Source organism: Erigeron canadensis, chromosome 9, assembly GCF_010389155.1.
Source record: "Erigeron canadensis isolate Cc75 chromosome 9, C_canadensis_v1, whole genome shotgun sequence".
In the NCBI taxonomy this organism is placed as follows: Eukaryota; Viridiplantae; Streptophyta; class Magnoliopsida; order Asterales; family Asteraceae; genus Erigeron; species Erigeron canadensis.
This window is the reverse complement of record NC_057769.1, coordinates 19,913,565-19,934,587: the sequence shown is the minus strand read 5'-3', so window position 1 is coordinate 19,934,587 and position 21,023 is coordinate 19,913,565. Positions and strand designations below refer to the sequence as shown.

General features: G+C 35.8%; 1 long non-coding RNA gene across 1 annotated transcript in view; it reads right to left on the bottom strand.

The window, feature by feature from the left end:
• Positions 1–1,231: 1,231 nt before the first annotated feature.
• The window catches only part of LOC122584001, a 42,058-nt gene continuing 22,266 nt past the window's right edge, over positions 1,232–21,023 (bottom strand). Inside the window, exon 3 of the long non-coding RNA XR_006321382.1 lies at positions 1,232–1,434. This is a non-coding gene — a long non-coding RNA (uncharacterized LOC122584001). The remainder of the gene's footprint in view (positions 1,435–21,023) is intronic.

Sequence of the window (21,023 nt, the reverse complement as noted above, 5' to 3'; positions counted from 1 at the left end):
TTATACCTGGTATCGTGCTAGTTTAAGTAAAAGGTTGGAAATAAAGTATGTAATGTCACATCAAAAGAAACTTACATACTTTACTCTAAACAAACATGTTATGGATTTGTTTTTCAAATCCATAAATGCACCCAACCATATTTGTACGGCCTTTGCCATGTCATCAAGACATATTGGCCTATAAATATAAGACATCTCACACTTGCAAGAAACTTACATACTTTACTCTAAACAAACATGTTATTTATTTTTATATAGTTTCAAGCACTTGTTTTTTAATTTATCTTACTTGTTCATATCCATTATCTGGATCATAATTCTAAACTAGTCTTTATCTAGGTTAGAATTACTTGTCAGTCGGGTTACTTGATATACTTCTCATTATTGTTATATATCTGTTATATCTTGTATTCGATTAACATCTTGTGTAGGTAGACTCACACACGCATAGATCAAGTTTTGTGAAATGATGTATGAAGAGTGCTCAGACAGGGTACGTGCAAATGTGGAGGGTTTTATGAGGGACACGCTAATGATTTAAAATATATCGTTAAATGCGTATTGTTATCCAATTTATACCCAAACACAACACGCAAACCCTAATGCACACACAAACACACATATCTGGCCCATCATACCAGAACACACAAATGAGGCCCAAAGTGAAACATGCAAATGTGAGCCCACTTAACTCAAATATGCTTATTTAGCCCATTTTGCAAAACACGCATATGAGTTCACTTGGCAAAAAACACTCATATTACACTTAGCCTATTTTTTGATTCATGTGAACCTTGACTTTTCAAAAAATCAAACTTCACGAACTTGATTAATACTTTGAAAATTCACCAAAGAGTTTCTAGAACCCGGTATGATTAACGAAAAGAATTCTTTAGAGAACACGATAAGACTAATACGAAATCTTATTCTGTATCACTATTATCAGTATTTTTCTAGATAAAGAAATTGTGAATAATTGTCACCACTTAAACAATCTTACAACGTAAAATCATTAAATCAAGACCCGATATGTCACTATTTAATAAATTATAAAGCACCATTGTTAAGTATTTGACAATAGCAGACATTATACACCACAATGCTGTTTAATCTTGTAAATTTGTCCAAAAAGTTTCAACAAAAATACATTACAATTCAAATATAACAAAAATAAAGAAATAAGATTGAATATCACAATAAACAAACTCTTAATCTTCATTTTCGTCTCCGTTTGAATTTTGGTGAGTTGTTGGTGTGTAAGTGTACTCTGCTCGACGTACAAGCTTGAGCTTTCTTCATTCCGGACTGTATAGACTCAATTTTCATACACTTTGGAGACCCTTTATCTTAACGGTTGACACACATCCAGTTAACATAAATAATTCTTCATAAACACCACTGAACTCATGAGATCCATACAACACGTATATTCATCTAAAATGGTAAATAATTGAACTCAAAAAACGCTTAAACAGATATATAACAGATCGTAAGCGGCCGATTCTCCCAATTAAGATTAGAATCTAAGACATTATTATGTTAGCTCACACAATAAGAATTTTCTATTCAGTTATTCAAAGTAAATTGCACATCAAAATATCAATCAAATAGATCAACTAAGTGACTCTGTTTGACCTATTTTTACCGAAACCTTAAGTATTTAACTTAACCTTTCACGCAATTTACATACAAGACCTAATCCGAGGTATACCAAACACACTCAAATTAAAGTCTTAAACTGCACTACATCCTTATCACGACACACGCTTATTCAGTGTTCAATAAGAAAGTAGTTGAGTCCCCCTGGAAACTAGATACCCTATTCAGCATTCTCTCCCGTGCAACAGAACCCTATTATTAGCAAAATACATGACGGAGCATAAAGTTATAAGATAGATCACATTAACTTTGAAATCAAATTAATCTAATAAATCTTATAATAGTCATGCTTAATACTGTATTTACAATATACATGACGGAGCATAAAGTTAAAAATAAATCACATTAATTTTGAACTCAAATTAATCTAATAAATTTTGTAATAGTCATGCTTAATACTGTATATTTAATAGGCATAAGAGAGACTAGTTTCTGCGGAAGAGATCAAATGTAGCAAATAAGTAAACCTAAAAACCACAAGTTTTCGTCATGTCTCTACACTAAAGCAGTAACTACTCCCCCTTAAGCTATTAAAATATTTTAGTCGTTCTAAGAGACAGTAGCTAAGGGTTTCTCATTCCAGTCAACTAGACTAGCAACTCGAAACACGATCGATCAAAAGCCTTAGTGTAACAACCATTTATAAATCAACTTGCATATTCGTCATAGGATAACAAGCATTAAATAAATAACAATGCTATCACAAATGATTTCTTAACAAGCATAAAAAAAATAACTCAGATTTTACATCTTAACTACACAAGGAAAGATTTCACCTGACATGTGATCAGAAGGGATCAATATAAAACCCTTTATATATACTCGTTTTTCCCAAATACGTTCTTTTATAAACAAGTTATAAATAACATACATGGGACTTGCACCATGATTTACAATGTAGAAAATATAGCAAAAGTTTGATAACCCACTATGTTATCTAATTAAAATGTGCCTAGGACTCAGTCACCAATCACTGAAAACACATGGTCCTCCTTGACCGTGTCCTCCGCATGAAAGATAGGCGCCTAGTTGTGAAACGGTACCCAAGCCTCAGTTTACTTGAATTTACCGTCCTTATCTTTCACTGAGACATTCATCCAATATCTATCACTCTCAGTGGGAGTCCTGGATTTTAAAGTCTGTCTGTTGTTTCTTGGCACCCTCTCAGGAGATAACACAATCTTTCTCCTGTCTGTTGTTTCTTGGCACTCTCTTAGGAGATAACACAATCTTTTTCTTGGGACTATGCTTCTGAAACGAAAAGATACCATTGTACTATGCAACGAGCAAGGTGTTGAGCAGGATTGTTTGGCTTTAAATGTTTGGGAGATTATTCGATATAAAAGACCTACAGTCCCATGGGTTAATGTAGTATGGTATTCCGCGTGTATACCACGACATGCATTTATGCTATGGCTGACCGTTAACAATAAATTAACCACCCATGACCGTTTGAAGCCATGGGAGGTGGGTGCTCTACTAAGTTGAATCTTGTTTGCTGTTCCTTGTGTACGATAGGTCCAGATTCGCGCAACCATCTATTTATTGAATGTTCTTATGCTAAACATGTTTGGCTTTTGGTGCGAGGGATGGCTGAAATGCAAAGTGTATCCAAAAAATGGCAGGATTTAATCCCAATTTCTTCTTCGAACACAACAAAGAGTATAATTAGACGACTTGTGGTTGTTGCGACTACATATTTCTTATGGCAGGAGCGTAATGACCGAATGTTCACTAATGACAAAAGGCCTCCAGCTCAACTTAAAGGCATTATTGTGGATGCTTTGCAGATGATCTATTTCGTTTTGCTAGGGGAGATATCAACTCGGCTAAATTGATCCTGGTTTCCCTTGACTCCGTTAAAAAGATGACAGGTTTATTTCTGAACACTAAAAAAAGCACTGATTTCCTCTGTAATTTGCCTAATTTTGTTAAAAACTCCATTGTGAATATCATGCCTTTTGAAGAAGGTAAACTCCCTCTTCGATACTTAGGTGTCCCTCTCATTTCCTCCCAACTTTTGTATAGAGATTGTAAAATATTGATTGAAAGAATGGAGAAAAGAATTATGGATTGGAGGAATAAGTTCCTATTGTTTGCAGGAAGAGTGCAATTGATTATGTATGTTCTGTCTTCCATGTATACGTATTGGTCGTCTGTGTTCATCCTTCCTTCTAGAATCATGGCTGACTTGAAAAAGACTATGCGGGGGTTCCTTCGGTGTCAAGGTCCTATGCAAACAGGTAAGGTTAAGGTTTCTTGGAAAGCTTTATGTGTGCCTAAATATAAAGGAGGATTAGGATTGAGAAAAGTATCTAAAATGAATAAAGCTTTAATGATCTCGCACGTTTGGAGTATTGTTTCTCATAGAAGATCACTTTGGGTTGATTGGATTTATGATCACAAACTAAGAGGAAGAAGCTTTTGGGATATACCTAGTCGATCAACAGACGGTTGGAGCTAGAGAAAAATTCTATCTTTAAGGCCCTTATCCGTAACTTTATATGGAAAAATCTAGGGGATGGACAAGATACATCAGCTTGGTATGATACTTGGAGTGACATAGGACCCTTATCAAATGTTATTCGTCCGTAGGATATAAGGAGGGAAGGATTATCTCTTTAAGCTAAAGTGGCCGATACTAATCGGAATGGGGAATGGATTTGGCCAGCTGATTGGCTCGATTCTTTTCCCATTCTATCTAACATTTCGACTATAGTTTTTTTGCAGGGACACAAAAAAGATGAGCTGGTCTGGAAGGTTGCACATGAAGATAAGCCTTTTTCTTCTTCCACTGTTTGGGACACAATTAGGAGTCATGAACAACCTGTTGATTGGGTGAAGGCTGTATGGTTTCCACAATGTGTACCACGACATGCCTTCAATTTATGGTTGATTATGCGTAGGAAATTACTCACTCAAGACCAAATCTTACAGTGGCCACCAGCTAGAAGAAAGAATATGAACATGATGTGTTGCTCACTTTGCAAGGCTGATTTTGATAATCACTCACATCTGTTTTTCGATTGTTCATATTCTTCACAGGTTTGGGTGCTGTTAAAAGTGTTGCTAACATGTTGTCTACCTCAGGTTCTTGGAATAATATCACAGCTTGGTTGATTGCTCATGCAAAATCACATTCTATAATTCATGTTATTGGTAGACTAGTTGTTGCAGCCACTGCTTACTTTATTTGGCAAGAGAGAAACAACAAGATGTTTGCTAATCATGCTCGCCCACCTGGTATTTTATCCAATCTTATTAAAGATACTGTTCGTTCAAGGTTATGGAGATTGAAGTTTAAAAAGACAGCTCGAGCTGTTACTACACTTTGATACTTGGAAGATTGGGGTGACTATATGTTTTAGAATGGCGAATTGACCTAGTATATCTTTAGTATTATTGTCTACTTCTAAATGTCCTTGTATTTAGAATAGACTTGCTTCGCTTGTGTAGCAGATTTTTCCTTGTATTTCATGTTAACATATATAGGGCATGTCCTATGTATGAACTAGTACGATAAATTAGTCGTACTACTTGTTTTGTAATGTTTTTGGGTGATATAAAAGTTAACGAAGACAACCCCATTTACCTAAAAAAAGGCATTATTGTGGATACGGTGCGGCTCAAGTTGGCTATGTTGAAGTTAAAAGGTGGCGCACAGATTGCTAGATTACTTGACAAATGGAAACTCCCAAAGCTTCTACACGAAGATTAGCTATTATGGCAGCTTTACATGTTTCCTTCTATAGGTAGTAGCTTGTTTTAGTTGTTTGGAGTCGATTTCCTTGTTCTTTTTTTTAACTAATATGTGGCATGTCACATATTGGAATTAATGTGGTAATCTGCCACATTACTTGTACTGTAAATGTTAATTGTGTTGATGGTATATAAGTTGAAACGGGGTAACTCTTTACCTAAAAAAAAAGACTATGCTTCTGAAACATTGATGAACGACCATTCTTAACCGTTCCTGTGAAACGATCATAAAAGCATGTAACGTCTTCACCAACACGATTAAAGACTTCTCATTTTGGAGTGGGATTCCTCTTTGGAGTCTTGCTACGAACTTGGCCCCGTTTGAAGGCTTCTTTGGTGATACACTTCTTGGTTTTCCGTGTTCTTTGGCAACATAAACCGAGGGATTTCTAGAAGCATAATCTTCATAGTATTTCTTCTTATAATCCCTCATAAATGTTGGATTTGAAGTACTAATCTGATTATTTCTAGGTTAACCACTCCATGTGGGTGAGTTCCTTTGAGAAAGTTTTTTCGGTGAAACACTCGTTTACCTTTCTTCAACATGTTTACCTTTGTTCATTCTCAACTGAACATACATCTCTTTAACATCTCTATCACTTGAATCATTAGACTGCCTTGATTTGCTTGAGTTAGACCCTTTGGTAGACACATACTTGCCACATGTCTTTTTTCTCTGCAAATGAACCAAGAGATCCTATAAATATTTTTCATTCTCTGCCTTTTACCCTTAGCATGGTAAGATGAATGCATATCTTGCTCAGTAAAGGTGTGAGAACTTTGATCTTTAGATGTCATCTCTTGTAACTTCAATTTTGCAAACTGTTCTGGAGCAACTTCTGAGTGGGCAGATGGATCAGTTCCTGACTTAACAAAATGAGGGCTTCTAATGGTCTTCTTCGATGACAATCTTTTAGGACTCAGTTTTCTGAATTGTCTGTTCTGCTCAAACTCGGCTATATCAACTTCCCAAACTTTATCAATTAGATCTGGTTCAATGCTTCCAAGGAATATTCTTTTTCAGTGAACACTTTTCTACTACCTTTAAGGGTGTAGTGGTGATTGAATCCTTATCATAAATGTATTTGGTTTGTTTAGACGATTCTGGCTTTTCGTGTTGTTCTTTGTGACTGTCAGAAGAGACCTTTTGGTCATCATTAGTCACTTTAATGATGGGATCATAGATATGATTGATAGGAGGAAGAATCTCAACATTGTGATTCTTTTTATTTGAGATTTCTTCAATATTATGACTAGTTCCACTTCTAATGCTTTCACAGACATGACTTGTCATAATTCGAATATCTTTCATTTTGTCAATTCGGGACTGTTAATCTGTAATCTCGGATTAAGCAGAAAGTAGTTTCTTTTGTGAAGAAGCGTACGCATTACTCAACTTCTCCTGATTTTCTTGTCCCAATTGTTTTCTAAGAGTGATTTCCCCAGCTCATTTCTTATACAATCATTCTCTTTTTCATTAAGTCTAATCTTGATTGAAAGATCCTTTTCTCTTCTAGTCAAGATATTCACCTGTTGTCTTAAGAGAGATTTTTCTTCTTGATCCTCATTTATCCTCTTTTGTAAATCATCAACCCTTAGATATAATTCACATGCAGTCTAAGACATTTTGAAATTATCCTTACACACATCGATTAATGAATGCAAAGAAAAATCTATTCGATGTTCGGGAGCATGTAAATCTATCATAAAGGTAACTAGATCCTTTACTCCCAAATTTTCTGGAATCTTTACTTTTTCAACTTTAGAAGTCTCACCCGAAGGAACACTATTACTTTCTGAACTCTAATCATATGATCCGTCTTGTTGTTGGACAACCAAAGCTCTTGAAGTACACTGATCAGTTGAGCCTTGATTTTCGTTTGACCCCTCATTATATGACCTTTGTCTAGAGGTGTTTGAAGATGAAGGTACTGTTCCACCTTGATTGAAGTTCTGACGAGTCACAATAGACCTATCATCCTTCTTAGGTCTCTGGAATTCCCTAGCAAAGTGTTAAGACTAGTTTTGACAAAAACTGGCCAGTCTCCAGTTGCATATGGAGACTAGAAGATTTGTCCAGAAATCTAGAAGTCCAGTTACAATGTACAGCTTATGTAACTGACGACTTCCTCCAGTTGAAGATCTGACCAATACATTTAAAGACATTCTTGTTGAAGTCGAAGACATCAAGTGGAAGAAGGAGAATGTCAATAGTAGCGCCCAGTTAACTTTCTACCCAGATCAAGACTGGAGAGTATCAGCGTAAAGTACTTACAAAGCTTTGCACTTATTACGAGGAAGAACTTTTTACTTTATGCACCTTTATCCTGATATTATCAATTATCTTCGATTAAAGTACAAAAGTGCATACAGTAGGTTGATAAAGTGACTTTATGTCTTACATTGTCCAGCATTTTCAAAGGATTTCAAATTGAATCCTGATGTGACCAATTTATACCTATCGCCCACATCGTTATTGGCCACTTTTTAAAGTGGTTTGAGTCTGTTTTGTGTGCATTTGGCGCGTTTATGGTGTTTGTTAGTGTTTTCAGGCTATAAACAGGTTATGCATTCTATTGGCACATATTCGGATGATTTTTGGCCAAGATAATGATTCATGATATCGAGAGTTGTTTCAAGTGGAAAAGATGGCGAAGTTCGGCAAGTATTCATGGTGGAAAAGAAGATTTTGATCATCAGGTATGGACTGCGCCGTAGTGGGGGAAGCAGGAGCCCACTACGCCGCAGTCACATGATGGATAGACAAGAATTTGGCCGAGAGTTTGGACTGCGCCGCAGTGAGGGTTGACCAAGACCACTGCGCTGCAGTCATCAAAAGGAGAATTCAAGCCGTGGATCTGGGCTGCGCCGTAGTGGAGGGTGGTCAATCCCACTGTGCCGCAGTCATAAGAAAGTCAAATGAGTCCCAGTTAAAAGGTCCTCACTACGTTGCAGTGGGTGCATGGGATCTGAAGGTCTTGGACGTTTTCTGCCTCAGATTTCAAGGGGGTATAAATACTAAACAATACCCTAATTATCAAATCATCAAAAAATCTTTCTAGGAGCTGTTCTATAAGGGTTCTTCAATCTCCAAGCAAGTTTTCTTAGGCAGATTCATTGAAGATTCACGAGCACCCATCTAGATCGTATCTACTTTTATTCTCTTACAATTTTCTATTTTCTCAAACGATTGGTACATCATGTTTCTCTTTTATTTTAATTATTATTTTGAATTCATCATGAGTGGCTAAACGTTTAATCATCCACCTTGATGTAACAAGACGAATTATGTGATTGCAATATTTTTAATTCAAAGAGTTGATTTATTTATCGTTGTTCTGAGATCTTGATGATTAAATTCTTTTAAATAATTATTATGATATTGGTTGCGTATTAATTCTTTGTTAGTGGTACTAGTTGAATTGATATTTGATTTTAAAATGGTTGTTTGTCTATAAGCAATTATCACTTGTTCATGGTATGATAGTGAATATCATTTTAATAAAAGAATTATTTTGTCAACGTAATTTGTAACGGTTGGTGGTACCACGTTATTTTTACATAGGTTCAATTGGTAAATTGATAGTTAGTCAAACTAATTATTGGAAAAGTTGTCTTGGCACAGGTGTTACCGGCTTGGGTAATTTGACTAGTAATCTAGGTGATTTGGTGATTTGTTCATGGTTGGTGGTACCACGTGAGCACTTTACCTTTTCACGATTATCTTTTCAGCTCAAATGAATTTGGTCTTAATTAACTGCAATCACATTTGAAGTCGAGTGAAGTCAAGGTGGATGACCTCTAGTTATATTGTCTGAAGTTTCTCTGTTTTTATATGATCTGTGTTTCTCAAATTGAATTTAATTTAATTGTCAAAAGGTGATATTGAGTAACACCCCGTTTTCCAAACTGCTTTACTAACCAACTAGTTCGAACCAATCCCTGCGAACGAACTCAGACTTACTTTTTACTATATTGCATACGAACGGATCTACTGCCCGAGAGTGTGTAGTAGTGAGTTCAAGGTATTTCTAGATATAAATTTTAAAGCTCGATTTTGCACATCAAATCCTTAAATGCTAGTAACCATATTTAGGCGGCTAAGCTGGAATCCCAATACCAACTTTGCCTATAAATAGAGGTCTTTGCATAACCAAGAAATAACCTTTGCATATTCATACTTTGCATATTTTTGGTGAACTTGTGCAATATTCTCTTAATCGCAAAAAGGAACATTTCACAACTTTAAGTGTTTCGATTGACAAGAGAATTTCCAAGTATAGATCAATTGTATTTCATAGGTTGTTAGGATATTTACACTTGTGTATTATCTTGGTTCTGCAACAACCTTGTATTTTATTTAAAGACAATAAAAAAATACACTTGAAAATTACATATTGTCTCACCAATTTACTTTACAAGTTATTTAATTTTTGCATTGTCATTACTTATTGTCACCTTAAGTAATCAAACTAAGAACTTGGTATATACTCACTGTAATTGGTTGTCTCCAGTTCAATGTATATATTGCAAAGAAATCTCACCATCGACATAGAGGTGTCTTCAGTTAGTACCATCACTCAATGGTGATTTATTGTTTGTTGAAACTGTTAGAACTGGTAGTGAAAGATATCTGGAAACAGTTTTAACTGAATTAAACAACTTGAAACCCTAGTTGAATGATTTGCAAAACATCCAATTGGCTTTTAAGGAGTCAGTTTTGAAAAATGAGGTGTTAGAACTTGAAAATAAAAAATTAAAATCTGATCTGGAGATGGAACAAATGATTATCAAGTCATGGGTAAAGGCATTTGGAAAGAATTATTATGCATTTTCAAGAACAATTGATGCCCAGAAAATGCATGGAAATCTGGAGATGTGCAAATGGCTGCACTCATACCAGATCTTCATGCATTACCTCCAAATCTTAGGGTTAAGACCCCATAAGACCAACCTAAGACTATCAAAATTGAACCTGAAGAGACCACCCCTGTTGAGGTTAAACTGGAGCCAATTAGGCTAAAGCTCCAGGTAAAAAGGCTGCTGGTGAAAAGCCTTTACCTCAAAAGTCAAAGGAGCCCAAGAATCACAAGACCAAGAACCAAACTGAAACAAAGTCCAAGGTTCAAATGTCTGTTGAAAATGATGTTTTGTTAAAACTGGACAATCAACTCCAACTTTTGTCTAGGCAGGTTCAGAGTTGCATTTCCAGAATTAAAAATCTGGAAGGAGCCTAGTCTCCTTCAAATGAAAAACAAACTGCCAAACTCCCTTTAAAACAAAAGCAAAAGGTTCCAACTGGAACTAAAATTGAAAAGAAAAAGTGTTAGGTCCAGTTTTACTGAAAACTGGAGCCTCTTCAGTCGTAACTAAAGACCAGAAGAATTGTCCAGAATCCATTTGCAATGTACACCTAACGCAACTGAAGACTTCCTCCAGTTGAGATCTGATCAAACCTGAAGACATTCCAGTTGGAGTCGAAGACAATAAGTGGAAGATGGAGAATGACAATGGCAACGAAGCCTAGTTGGCATTCTATTCAGATAGAAACTGGAGAGCGTCAGTTTAAAGCCTTTACAACGCTTTACACTGATTACGAGGAAGACCTTTTTGCTTTATGCAGCTTTATACGGACAATATCATTTGTCTATGAATAAAGTGCAAAAGTGCATAAAGTAGGTTGGATAAAGTAACATCTTGACTTAACTTATCAAGCATTTCAAAAGAATTCAACTAGTTTCCTTAAATGCTATCAACCATTGTTAGAAATCCAAAAATAGTGATAAATTTTAATTTAGAATAGTGGACTTACTTGTAGTTAAATCATAGATAAATGATTACTAAGGTTGAGGGGCTAAATGTGATATTTAGCATATGTGAGTATTTAGACAATAAATACCCCCTCACACCTTAGAGATCAGAACCTTTGGAAAACTTTTAACACACATTAATTCCAATTAGCCAATTTCCAATCACACACACTTTCTCTCTCAAAACACACACGCACACCAAGAACATACACACCTCAAATCCGCCAACCTTAGTATGACAGAAATCTTGTTATGACATGTGGTATCAGAGCATAATATCATTCTGATATTGATCCATTACTAAATTCAATCACAGATTCATCAAAATTAAAAAAAAATATTTTTTCTGTTCATAAAACGATCTTCATCTTTCTTCAATTTTCACCTTTCAAATCACAATTATTTGTTCACCAATAGATTCGTAGTAGTTAATAACATAATCGTGTCAAGTCTCAAGTTCTAATTCGATATAAATCTCGAGTTTGAATTTTGGCTTTTTAGCGCGAAATTTGGGATTCGAATCTGTTGTGTTTTGTGTTGAATTTTGTTCATAGATGTGTAGCTGAAGTGAAAACGAGCAGTTTGCAATTAATTTCAAGTTCTAACTCCTAGTAATTCGAAAGTTATTGAAGCTTTTTGAAGTCGTCATTGGCGTTTTTGTATAAATCTGCTTTGCTGATGAAGAAGATGATCTCAGGACGATTTGGACTAGAACGATCTCTTTTAGATCGTCTCAGTCTTTGAAAGCGTAATTTTCATACTTGTACTTTTTAGCTTGTAGGACGATCTTTTCAAGATCGCTCTAACAAGTGAGATTGTGTGTGGTGAAGTGTTTGTTTGTGAATTTTGGTTGGGAACCAAATTCACTGTGGCTAACTAATCCGTAAGGATTGGTTTGGTCAATTCAAATACTTGGAAAGTATTTTACACTTGAAAGTTTTGTGACAGAAAGCTAGGACGATCTCTTTAAGATCGTCTCAGATCATTGAACTTAGGACGATCCTCTCAAGATCGTCTCAGTTTTTTATATAGTTGGTGTGTTTGGTTGTTCATTTGAAGTTGTTGTGATTGGGAATCACACACTTCTTGGGTAACTGATCTTATAGATTGGTTTTGCTCAAAGTTCATTCCTTCCATTACATACTGTTAGTCTGTCCGATTCTTTCCAAAATACTTACAAAATTCTTCAAATCAACAATCCCCAAGACGATCTTCTCAAGATCGTCTCATTTCTTAAACTTCAATCCAAAAACAAACTTCAATTTCAGTTTCATTCCTTAAGGATTGGTTTGGTCAATTTCAGTTTCAATCCAAAAACAAACTTTAATTTCAATTTCAATTTCAGTTTCATTCCAAAAACAAATTCCACTAAATACTCCAAGACGATCTCTTTAAAATCATCTCACCTTTCCTTCAATCTAAGACGATCTCCTCTAGGACGATCTCTTCTAAGACGATCTTCTTTAGATCATTTCAATTCCTGTTTTTCTTCAACTCTTAATTCAATTCAATTTTCAAATCAAATCAATTTCAGATGGCTTCTCGTGAAGCATTGGCATTGGGTTTAGATACAAGACCTCCAAATCTCTACCATGGTTCCTATGGACTATGGAAAAAAAGATTTATGGACTATGTGGAACGTCAAACAAATGGTCACATGCTTAAAGATTCCATCCTTAATGGACTTGCAGTTCATCGCCATCCCACTACTGGTGCAATACTCACTCTTGATCTTTTGAATGCTGAACAAAAAGATCGAACAGCTGCAGATAACAAAGCTAGATCATGCTTATATCAAGCACTACCAGATGAAATCATGGCTCAGTTGATTCTTATGAAACAACTAAGGAGATATGGGATGAGGTGGCCAGACAGATGGAAGGAGCTGACACGACTTCGACAATTAGATTGACCAATGTTTTGACTGAGTTTGATAACTTTAACAAATTGCTAAATGAAACTCTTGAGGGTGTCTACTACAGGTTCTGCAATGTCATAAATGAACTGGGGAAGAACAATGTTAAGAAAACAGAGATTGAGTTAAACATCAAATTCATCAAAGCTCTTGGTCCAGAATGGGATGATTTTGGAACACAGATTAAGCAACACCAAAATCTGTAACAACACGATTTTATCACTCGAATTCACATCAACAATGGCGGTTTAGTGTGAGTGTGTGTTCTTAGTGTTTGTGTGTGTGTTAAGAGAGAATTGGGATCAAGTGTGTGTTATTTAGGTGTAATGGTATGAAAGATGTGTGTCAAATTTTTGTCAAAGTTATGATTTCTAAGGAATTGAGGGCTATTTATAGTCTAAACTAACCAACTATGCTAATTATCACAATTAGCCCCTCAACCTTAGAAATCATCAACACATGACTTAACAACAAGTAAGTCCATAACTTAAATTATAATGTATCACTATTTTTGGATTTATAACATTCTCCCCCTTAGTGATATATTGTAAGGTTTGAAGTACGTGTTGTTTTGTCTTGTAGGAATGAATTTGATGAGCCCGGTAGTGAAGACAATTGGTGTGTTGAAACAAGTCTTCAAAGCTTTCACATTGTCTTTGGAGAACTTGATTCAGTCTTGGTCTTGGACTTCTTGAAGTTAAATCATTTGTTGATTCTCAATGTTCTTTTTGAACAGAGAATGATGAGTGTGTGTGTATTAAATCTTCGAGGATTGTTGAATCAAAGATCAGAGTTGTCTTTTGAAATGCGGAAGGTATGCACTTGTCTTGAATTCTTCAATCTTCGAATCTTGAAGTCTTTTCTTTGAAGTCTTGGAATGAATTTTCAGAAATATGTACTCTCCCCCTTGATGTGTGCAATGTAGCTTTTGGTAAAGTGTTGTTGTATGACTTGAAGATCTTTAATTTGATGAAGACTCTTTTTGAAGCTTTTCTTCTTTTGTCTTGAATCTTCAGCCTTTCGTCCTTTGAAGCTTTGATCTTTGTCACATCGTCTTGAACACTTTTGAGAGTAAACATTTCAATAAGGTTTTGGAAATTCTTTTATGAAAGTAATCATGCTCCTCCTCAATTCATGAGTAAGCACAGTCTTTGATTGGAGCATTTTTGAACTTTTTGTAACATCTTGAGTGAGCATCCTTTCATTATTGATCTTGATCTTCTTATCCTTAAAATCATTCTAATTTCTTCCCCAATCAAAAATCAATCATACTATTTTCTCCCCCTCATAATGACAATGTTGGGAACCAATGTCATTATGCAAACATTGATTGAACAGAATGTCAAAAGAAATCAAAAGAACCATAGCTCAATGGTGTTTGCACAAAGATATATGAACTAACAACTCATCAACCCAAACCATTAATCCAACCCAAATAACCTTATGGGTGACTAAAATGTAAGGTTGAAGTTGTTGGTAGAAGCATTTTATTATGGTGTTGGTGTTTGTGTTGGAGAGATGAGAAAAGAAACCGGATAAGAATGATCCGTTTGCATTCAAAAATCGAAAGGATTAATGAAATGACCGAAAGAAATGTATGCCATTTATCGGATTTCCTAAGTATCATGGAGAAATGCACAAAGCAAACCTCTAACATAGTTTGGTCTTTTGGCTTTCCAACCTCAAGATTGCTTCAAAGAATGTAAACCATGGTCAGTGTCACCTAAGCGTTCGATAACCATGTTCTACTATCCTTAAAGACTTTTAGGAAAAAAAATCCAAGGTCACAATAGACTTCTTGTTAGCTCAATAATTACACAAATGCAATTATGAGACCTACGTTCAAAACTGGAAATGATGTTAGCAATGGTAGGATTTCCATTTGATCATCGTGAAATATCAATTAAGATATCACTACAAATGTTCCGGCTATATCACAAAGATAAGCATGTATATTACAAAGATATGACGCAAATGTGTCCTAAATAATGAATAACGATCAAATTAATGATCAATCACAAGAGCTCTAGACACAAAGTGATCAAATGAAGTCGGGGATTGGAGCAGAGTGTCACCCTTTTTCAATATCAACGTCTTCCAAATGACGAGTCAATAGAAATGAGAAAATCTCCGTGAGAAATAAAACAAGCATTTGTTAAGAAACACTTGAGTGGTTAGGTAAAGATGTGCATCGCTTCACTGGGTCCAGTGGTTTTGTGAACAAATCAGCGAGTTGGTAGTCAGTTCCCACGAAGTAGAGTTCGATGTCACCTTTCTCAACATGATCTTTGAGAAAATGATATCTCACATCAATGTGCTTTGAGCATGAGTGGTTGACTGAGTTGACAGCAATTGCAATGGCACTTTGTGAATCACAATAGATAGGGACACGATCATATTTCAGACCATAATCAGTAAGCTGTGTCTTCATCCATAACACTTGAGCACAGCAACTAGCAGCAGCCACATATTCAGCCTCCGCTGTTGACAGTGATACACAATTTTGCTTCTTGGATGACCAACTTACAATCTTATCCCCTAAGAATTGTAAAGTACCAGATGTGCTCTTGCGATCAAGCTTACAACCTGCATGATCTGCATCTGAATAGGCAGTTAAATTGAATCCAGTATCCCTTGGATACCAGAGACCAAGATTGGGTGTACCCTTCAGATAACGAAAAATTCGTTTCACAGCTTGGTAATGTAAATCAGTCGGAGCGGCTTGATACCTAGCACACATACATGTTGCAAACATTATATCTGGGCGAGATGCTGTAAGATACAACAACGAACCAATCATGCTTCTATACCTCTTTTGGTCAAATGGTTTCCCATTTTTATCAGCATTAATGTTTGTACGAGCAGCCATTAGGGTTGAAATTGAAGAACATGTAGTCATATCAAACTTTTTCAACATATCCTTTATGTACTTACCTTGTGATATAAAAATACCAGTTGGTAATTGTTTGATTTGTAGACCCAAAAAGTAATTCATTTCCCCAATCATGCTCATTTCAAAATGATTGACCATTAGAGATGAAAAGTTTCGGCAAAAAGTTTGACTGGTTGACCCAAAAATAATGTCATCAACATATATTTGGACAAGTAAAACATGCTTACCTTGCTTACGAATAAACAGGGTAGGGTCAATAGTGCCTTTGGTAAAGCCTCCTTTGAGTAAGAAAGTAGTTAGGAATCATACCATGCTCGGGGTGCCTGCTTCAAACCATAGAGAGCCTTGTCTAACTTGTAGACATGGTTTGGCTTCTTAGGATCAACAAAACCTTCAGGTTGCTCCACATAAACTTCTTCTTTGAGTTCTCCATTCAAGAACGCTGTCTTCACATCCATTTGAAACACTGTGAAGTTTCTGAATGCGGCATAAGCTAAGAATATACGAATGGCCTCCATTCTTGCAACAGGAGCGAAAGTTTCGTCGAAATCCACACCAGGTTGTTGGCAGTAACCCTTTGCAACCAATCTAGCTTTGTTCCTTACTACAACTCCATTTTCATCCTTCTTGTTCTTGAAAATCCACTTGGTGCGAATTGGTTCTTCTTTCCTTGGATTTGGAACCAATCTCCATACCTTCAGTCTCTCAAACTGAGCTAAATCATCTTGCATTGCTTTAACCCACTCTGGATCACAAAGAGCTTCAGAGACTGTTTTGGGTTCGATGTTACTCAGTGAAAGTGCAACAAGACACTCATTGACTGTAGTACGGGTACAAACACCAGCTTGTGGATCTCCGATGATCTGCTCTGTAGGATGATCTTTGCGCATACGTGACCACTTGTTGTCATGAGGAAGAGGATCTTGTTGATGAATGTCAACATTATCATCATTAAATCCAGAGTTCTGTTGAGAAATGGAATCATGGCTTGGAAGAACTCTTTCCTCAAAATTTGGATGATCAAAATCCAGTGGTACATACACATTTAGAGTATTTGATGGATTTGTTGTTTGGGTGATTTGAGAAGGTTGTTCTTGAACATTCTGTTGAGAATAAATATCACTTGAAGATGATTCTTCTTGCTCTGAAGAATTTGAAGATGATTCACGATTGTTGTCAGGAACTGGTTCATTTGTTTGAATATGATCATTGTTCGCAATTGGTTCATTGATGACTTGAGGTTCCTTTTCTTGAATCGGTTTTGAATTGTAGAATTCTTCGAAAAGAATATCTAGCTCTTCACTTGTTGGAGTTGGATATTTCTTGAACTTTGAAGCTAAGGTTGACGTCCTTGAGGAAGCACTTGAAGTACTTGGATCACTAATTGTTGGTAGCAAACTTTCTTGTTCAAATATCATGCCAGACATCTCGTCAAACCAAACATTCATGGTTTCTTGAATCGTGTTTGTTCGACGATTAAAGATGCGATATGCAATCGATGTCTTTGAGTAACCAACAAAGTAACCTTCGTCACCTTCCTTTCAAACTTTCCAACATTTTCCCGATCATTCAAGGTATAACAGACACACCCAAAAATATGGAAGTAATTGATGTTGGGTTTGCGTTTGTTAATAACCTCATAAGGAGTCTTGTCATGACGCTGATTAATGATGGACCGATTTTGAGTGTGACAGGCAGTGTCAACAGCTTCAGCCCACATATTTGATGGTAACTTGGAATAAGCAAGCATTGTCCTTGCTGCTTCCACCAGCGTACGGTTTCTCCTTTCAACGACACCATTTTGTTGCGGGGTACGAGCAACAGAGAATTGGTGAGTAATGCCTTTTGATTTGAAAAATTCATCGAAGATGGCATTTTTGAACTCAGTACCAATATCCGAACGGATATAGCGGACTGGAAGTTGAAGATTCACTTGAGTAGAAGTGATGAAATCGATCAAAATTTGAGTTGTTTCATCTTTTGAAGCAAGAAACTTGACCCAAGTGTATCTTGAATAATCATCAACGATAACCAGAATATATCTCTTCCCGTTTCTGCTTTGTACTTTCATAGGCCCACAAAGATCCATGTGAAGCAAATGAAGAGGTGCCAAAGTGTGTGGAATTTTCTTTGGTTTATGAGAAGTTCTTTTGATCTTCCCAACTGCACAAGAAGGACAGACATGCTCACTCTCATACTTGTAGTCAAGCAAGCCTTCAACAAGTTGCTTGTTGACTAAAGCATTGATGGTTTGATAATTCAAGTGAGAAAGCCTTCTATGCCACAACCAAGAATTTTTCGAAGTAGCTTTTGAAACAAGACAGATATTATTAGTTGGTTGGTTATTATCAAGATTAACTTTGAAAAGATTCTCATCACGATCTCCGCATAGGATATCAGTTCCATCTAGAGTTTGGACTTTGCACAGAGATTGTCGAAAAAGAACTTGAAGGTTGTTGTCACAGAAATGTCCAACACTGAACAAGTTATGATTCAGACCTTCAACATAATGGACTTTCTTAATGACAATCCCGTTTCTTTCAATATCTCCATAACCTAGAATTGGAGCGAAATTGTTGTTTCCGAAACGAACAGTTCCCATGAACCTTTCAACAAAATTCTTGAGCAATAATTTATTGCCAGTCATGTGTTTTGAACACCCGGAATCGAGTATCCATACACAGATGGTTATTTCCTGCAATCAAAAATTTTAACCGACTTTAGGTACCCACTTATAGACGGGTCCTTTGTGGTTAGTTAACACAGGCAGGGGGTATAACTTAGGATATGCATACAAACATGCTTTAGAATCAATATGAGCATTAACAAGCACAGCATCAATAAGCACATTCGTATAAAAAGTACGCACATTCACATTTGAATTAAAAGTAACATGTTTAACAGCATTCAAACAAGCACGACCATTATCATTGTTTACAGCCCCACAAGACATAGCCTTGGATTTATTAACATTGTTCACTAAAGATGAATTGTTTAAATCAACAGAAACTCTTTTATTTCTGTTACCAACACTCTTTCTCCTCCTCCTCTTCTTCTTTTCCTCAACAGACAATTGCTTAAAATTGATCTTAGGTTCTAATGACTTAGGAACCCATTTGGTCTTTTCACCTGGTTGAATTGACACTAAGAAGATTAGAATGAGGGGTTTTAAACTTATTCATCTTTTTTGTCTCTTTTGGGGTTGAGGAAACTTCTTGCTTCTTAGGTTTGGCAATTGAAAACCATCCATATCTATCCCTATATCTAGTTACACCATTTAAAGTATACCTAGTTAGCAAAACGGAGCTAGACTTAGGCACTTTAGAAATTGAACTAGATTGAGAGTTAGACAAAGAAGCATTTGGATTGTCATTTGGAAGTTTCACTTTGTGATACCTTGGTTTTGGTGAGGTCTCAGCTTGTTTCTTTTTAACATGTTTGTCGGGTTTTGGAGGGTTAGGACTCTTTTGTTCAGTCTTGACAGAAGGGGTAGAACTCTTTTGTTCAGCCTTGACGAGTTTGAGTTTAACTCGTTCTTGGAAGTAATATGATGTTGGAGCTTTGGACACTGATTTTAGTTTTTGAGATTCTCCTTTTATTTCATTTTGAAAATTTATGATTTTGATAGATACAATCTTTTTCTTAGCTTCTGAGTCAAAAACATATTCTCCCTCCATGAATTTATCAAAATCATCTTTGGTGAATTCATTCAAAAATGTAGAAATATCAGGAATCTTGTTGTCCAACATCATACCACGGGTAGTCTCAGGAATAAGGTCGACTTGGACTGAAACATCCTTGGTTTCACAAGAAAATTGAGTAGAAGTATCAACACTTATACTAGCACAAAGCCTAGGGTGAACAACTAGCTCATCAAGATTTTCGCATGTGAAAAATCTATAAAAGTACCATATCAAAACTAAGTTATGCGCAAGGTCTTCATCAGGTAAATCAGATTGCACATAATTTGCAGCTATAGAAGTAGCAGTAGTTTGACAAGTACATGCAAAACAGTCAGTCACGGTCTGGGTGGATGAACTTGTAGATGAATCACAAGTAGTCTGAGTGAAATGGTCTACTAAGAGACTGAAATCAGTTTGGGTAGAAACATTCACACAAACTTTCTTGATATCAACAACAACTGATTCATTCGTTGAATTCGGACTTTGAGACTGTAGATTATGAATGAGTTTTTGTTGAGATTCCACTGTTTGTTGTAAACCTTCTATTTGTTTTTCCAAAAATGTGGATGGAATAAGAAATGACAATTTCTTGGTTTTGAAAATTAGACGCAATCTCTTCTAATTCAAAAATTGTTGAATTTTTCGTTTCATAAGAAGTATTGATAGCATCATAATTAACCAAAAATTTATTCTTTTGAATCTTCTCAACCTCATGAGTCTCAAATTCGTCATCCAAAGGACGAATGAATTGTTGTACCATACCAAGTCTCAAAAATTTCTCATCATACAAAGGTATAATTTCTTCTTTTGCTTTTTGCAATGGAGTGATATTCTCAAAACCCAACCCAAGAAGAAGTTCCGATCTATCAATCTTTGATTTATTGAAATAGGCAGTGAAATCCAAAAGAGGATTTTGTTCAACTTTGTACAAATTTTCTTGATAGAAAAGTATATTCTTTTTATGTTCCTCAATTTGTCTTTCAAGGTTTTCAATCTCAATGCCTTTTAAAAAACAATTATGATTTAAATCAGAAACTTTTCTTTCGAGTTCAATTGTTTTTGGTGTAGCTTCTTGAAGCTTCTTATTCAGAATATCAACATCAATTTGTCTTGCATTTGCCAGAAGCCATTCATTGGTCTTTTGAACTTCAAGATTTTGATTGGCTTTTTCAAGATCAAGAATGGTCTTTTCTAAATTATGGCACTTTTCCAATAACTTAAAATCAGGAGACGCTTTCATCTCACATTCTTTAACCAACATTTGTTCTTTATAATTTTGAAATTCTTGTTTCATAGCATCATAC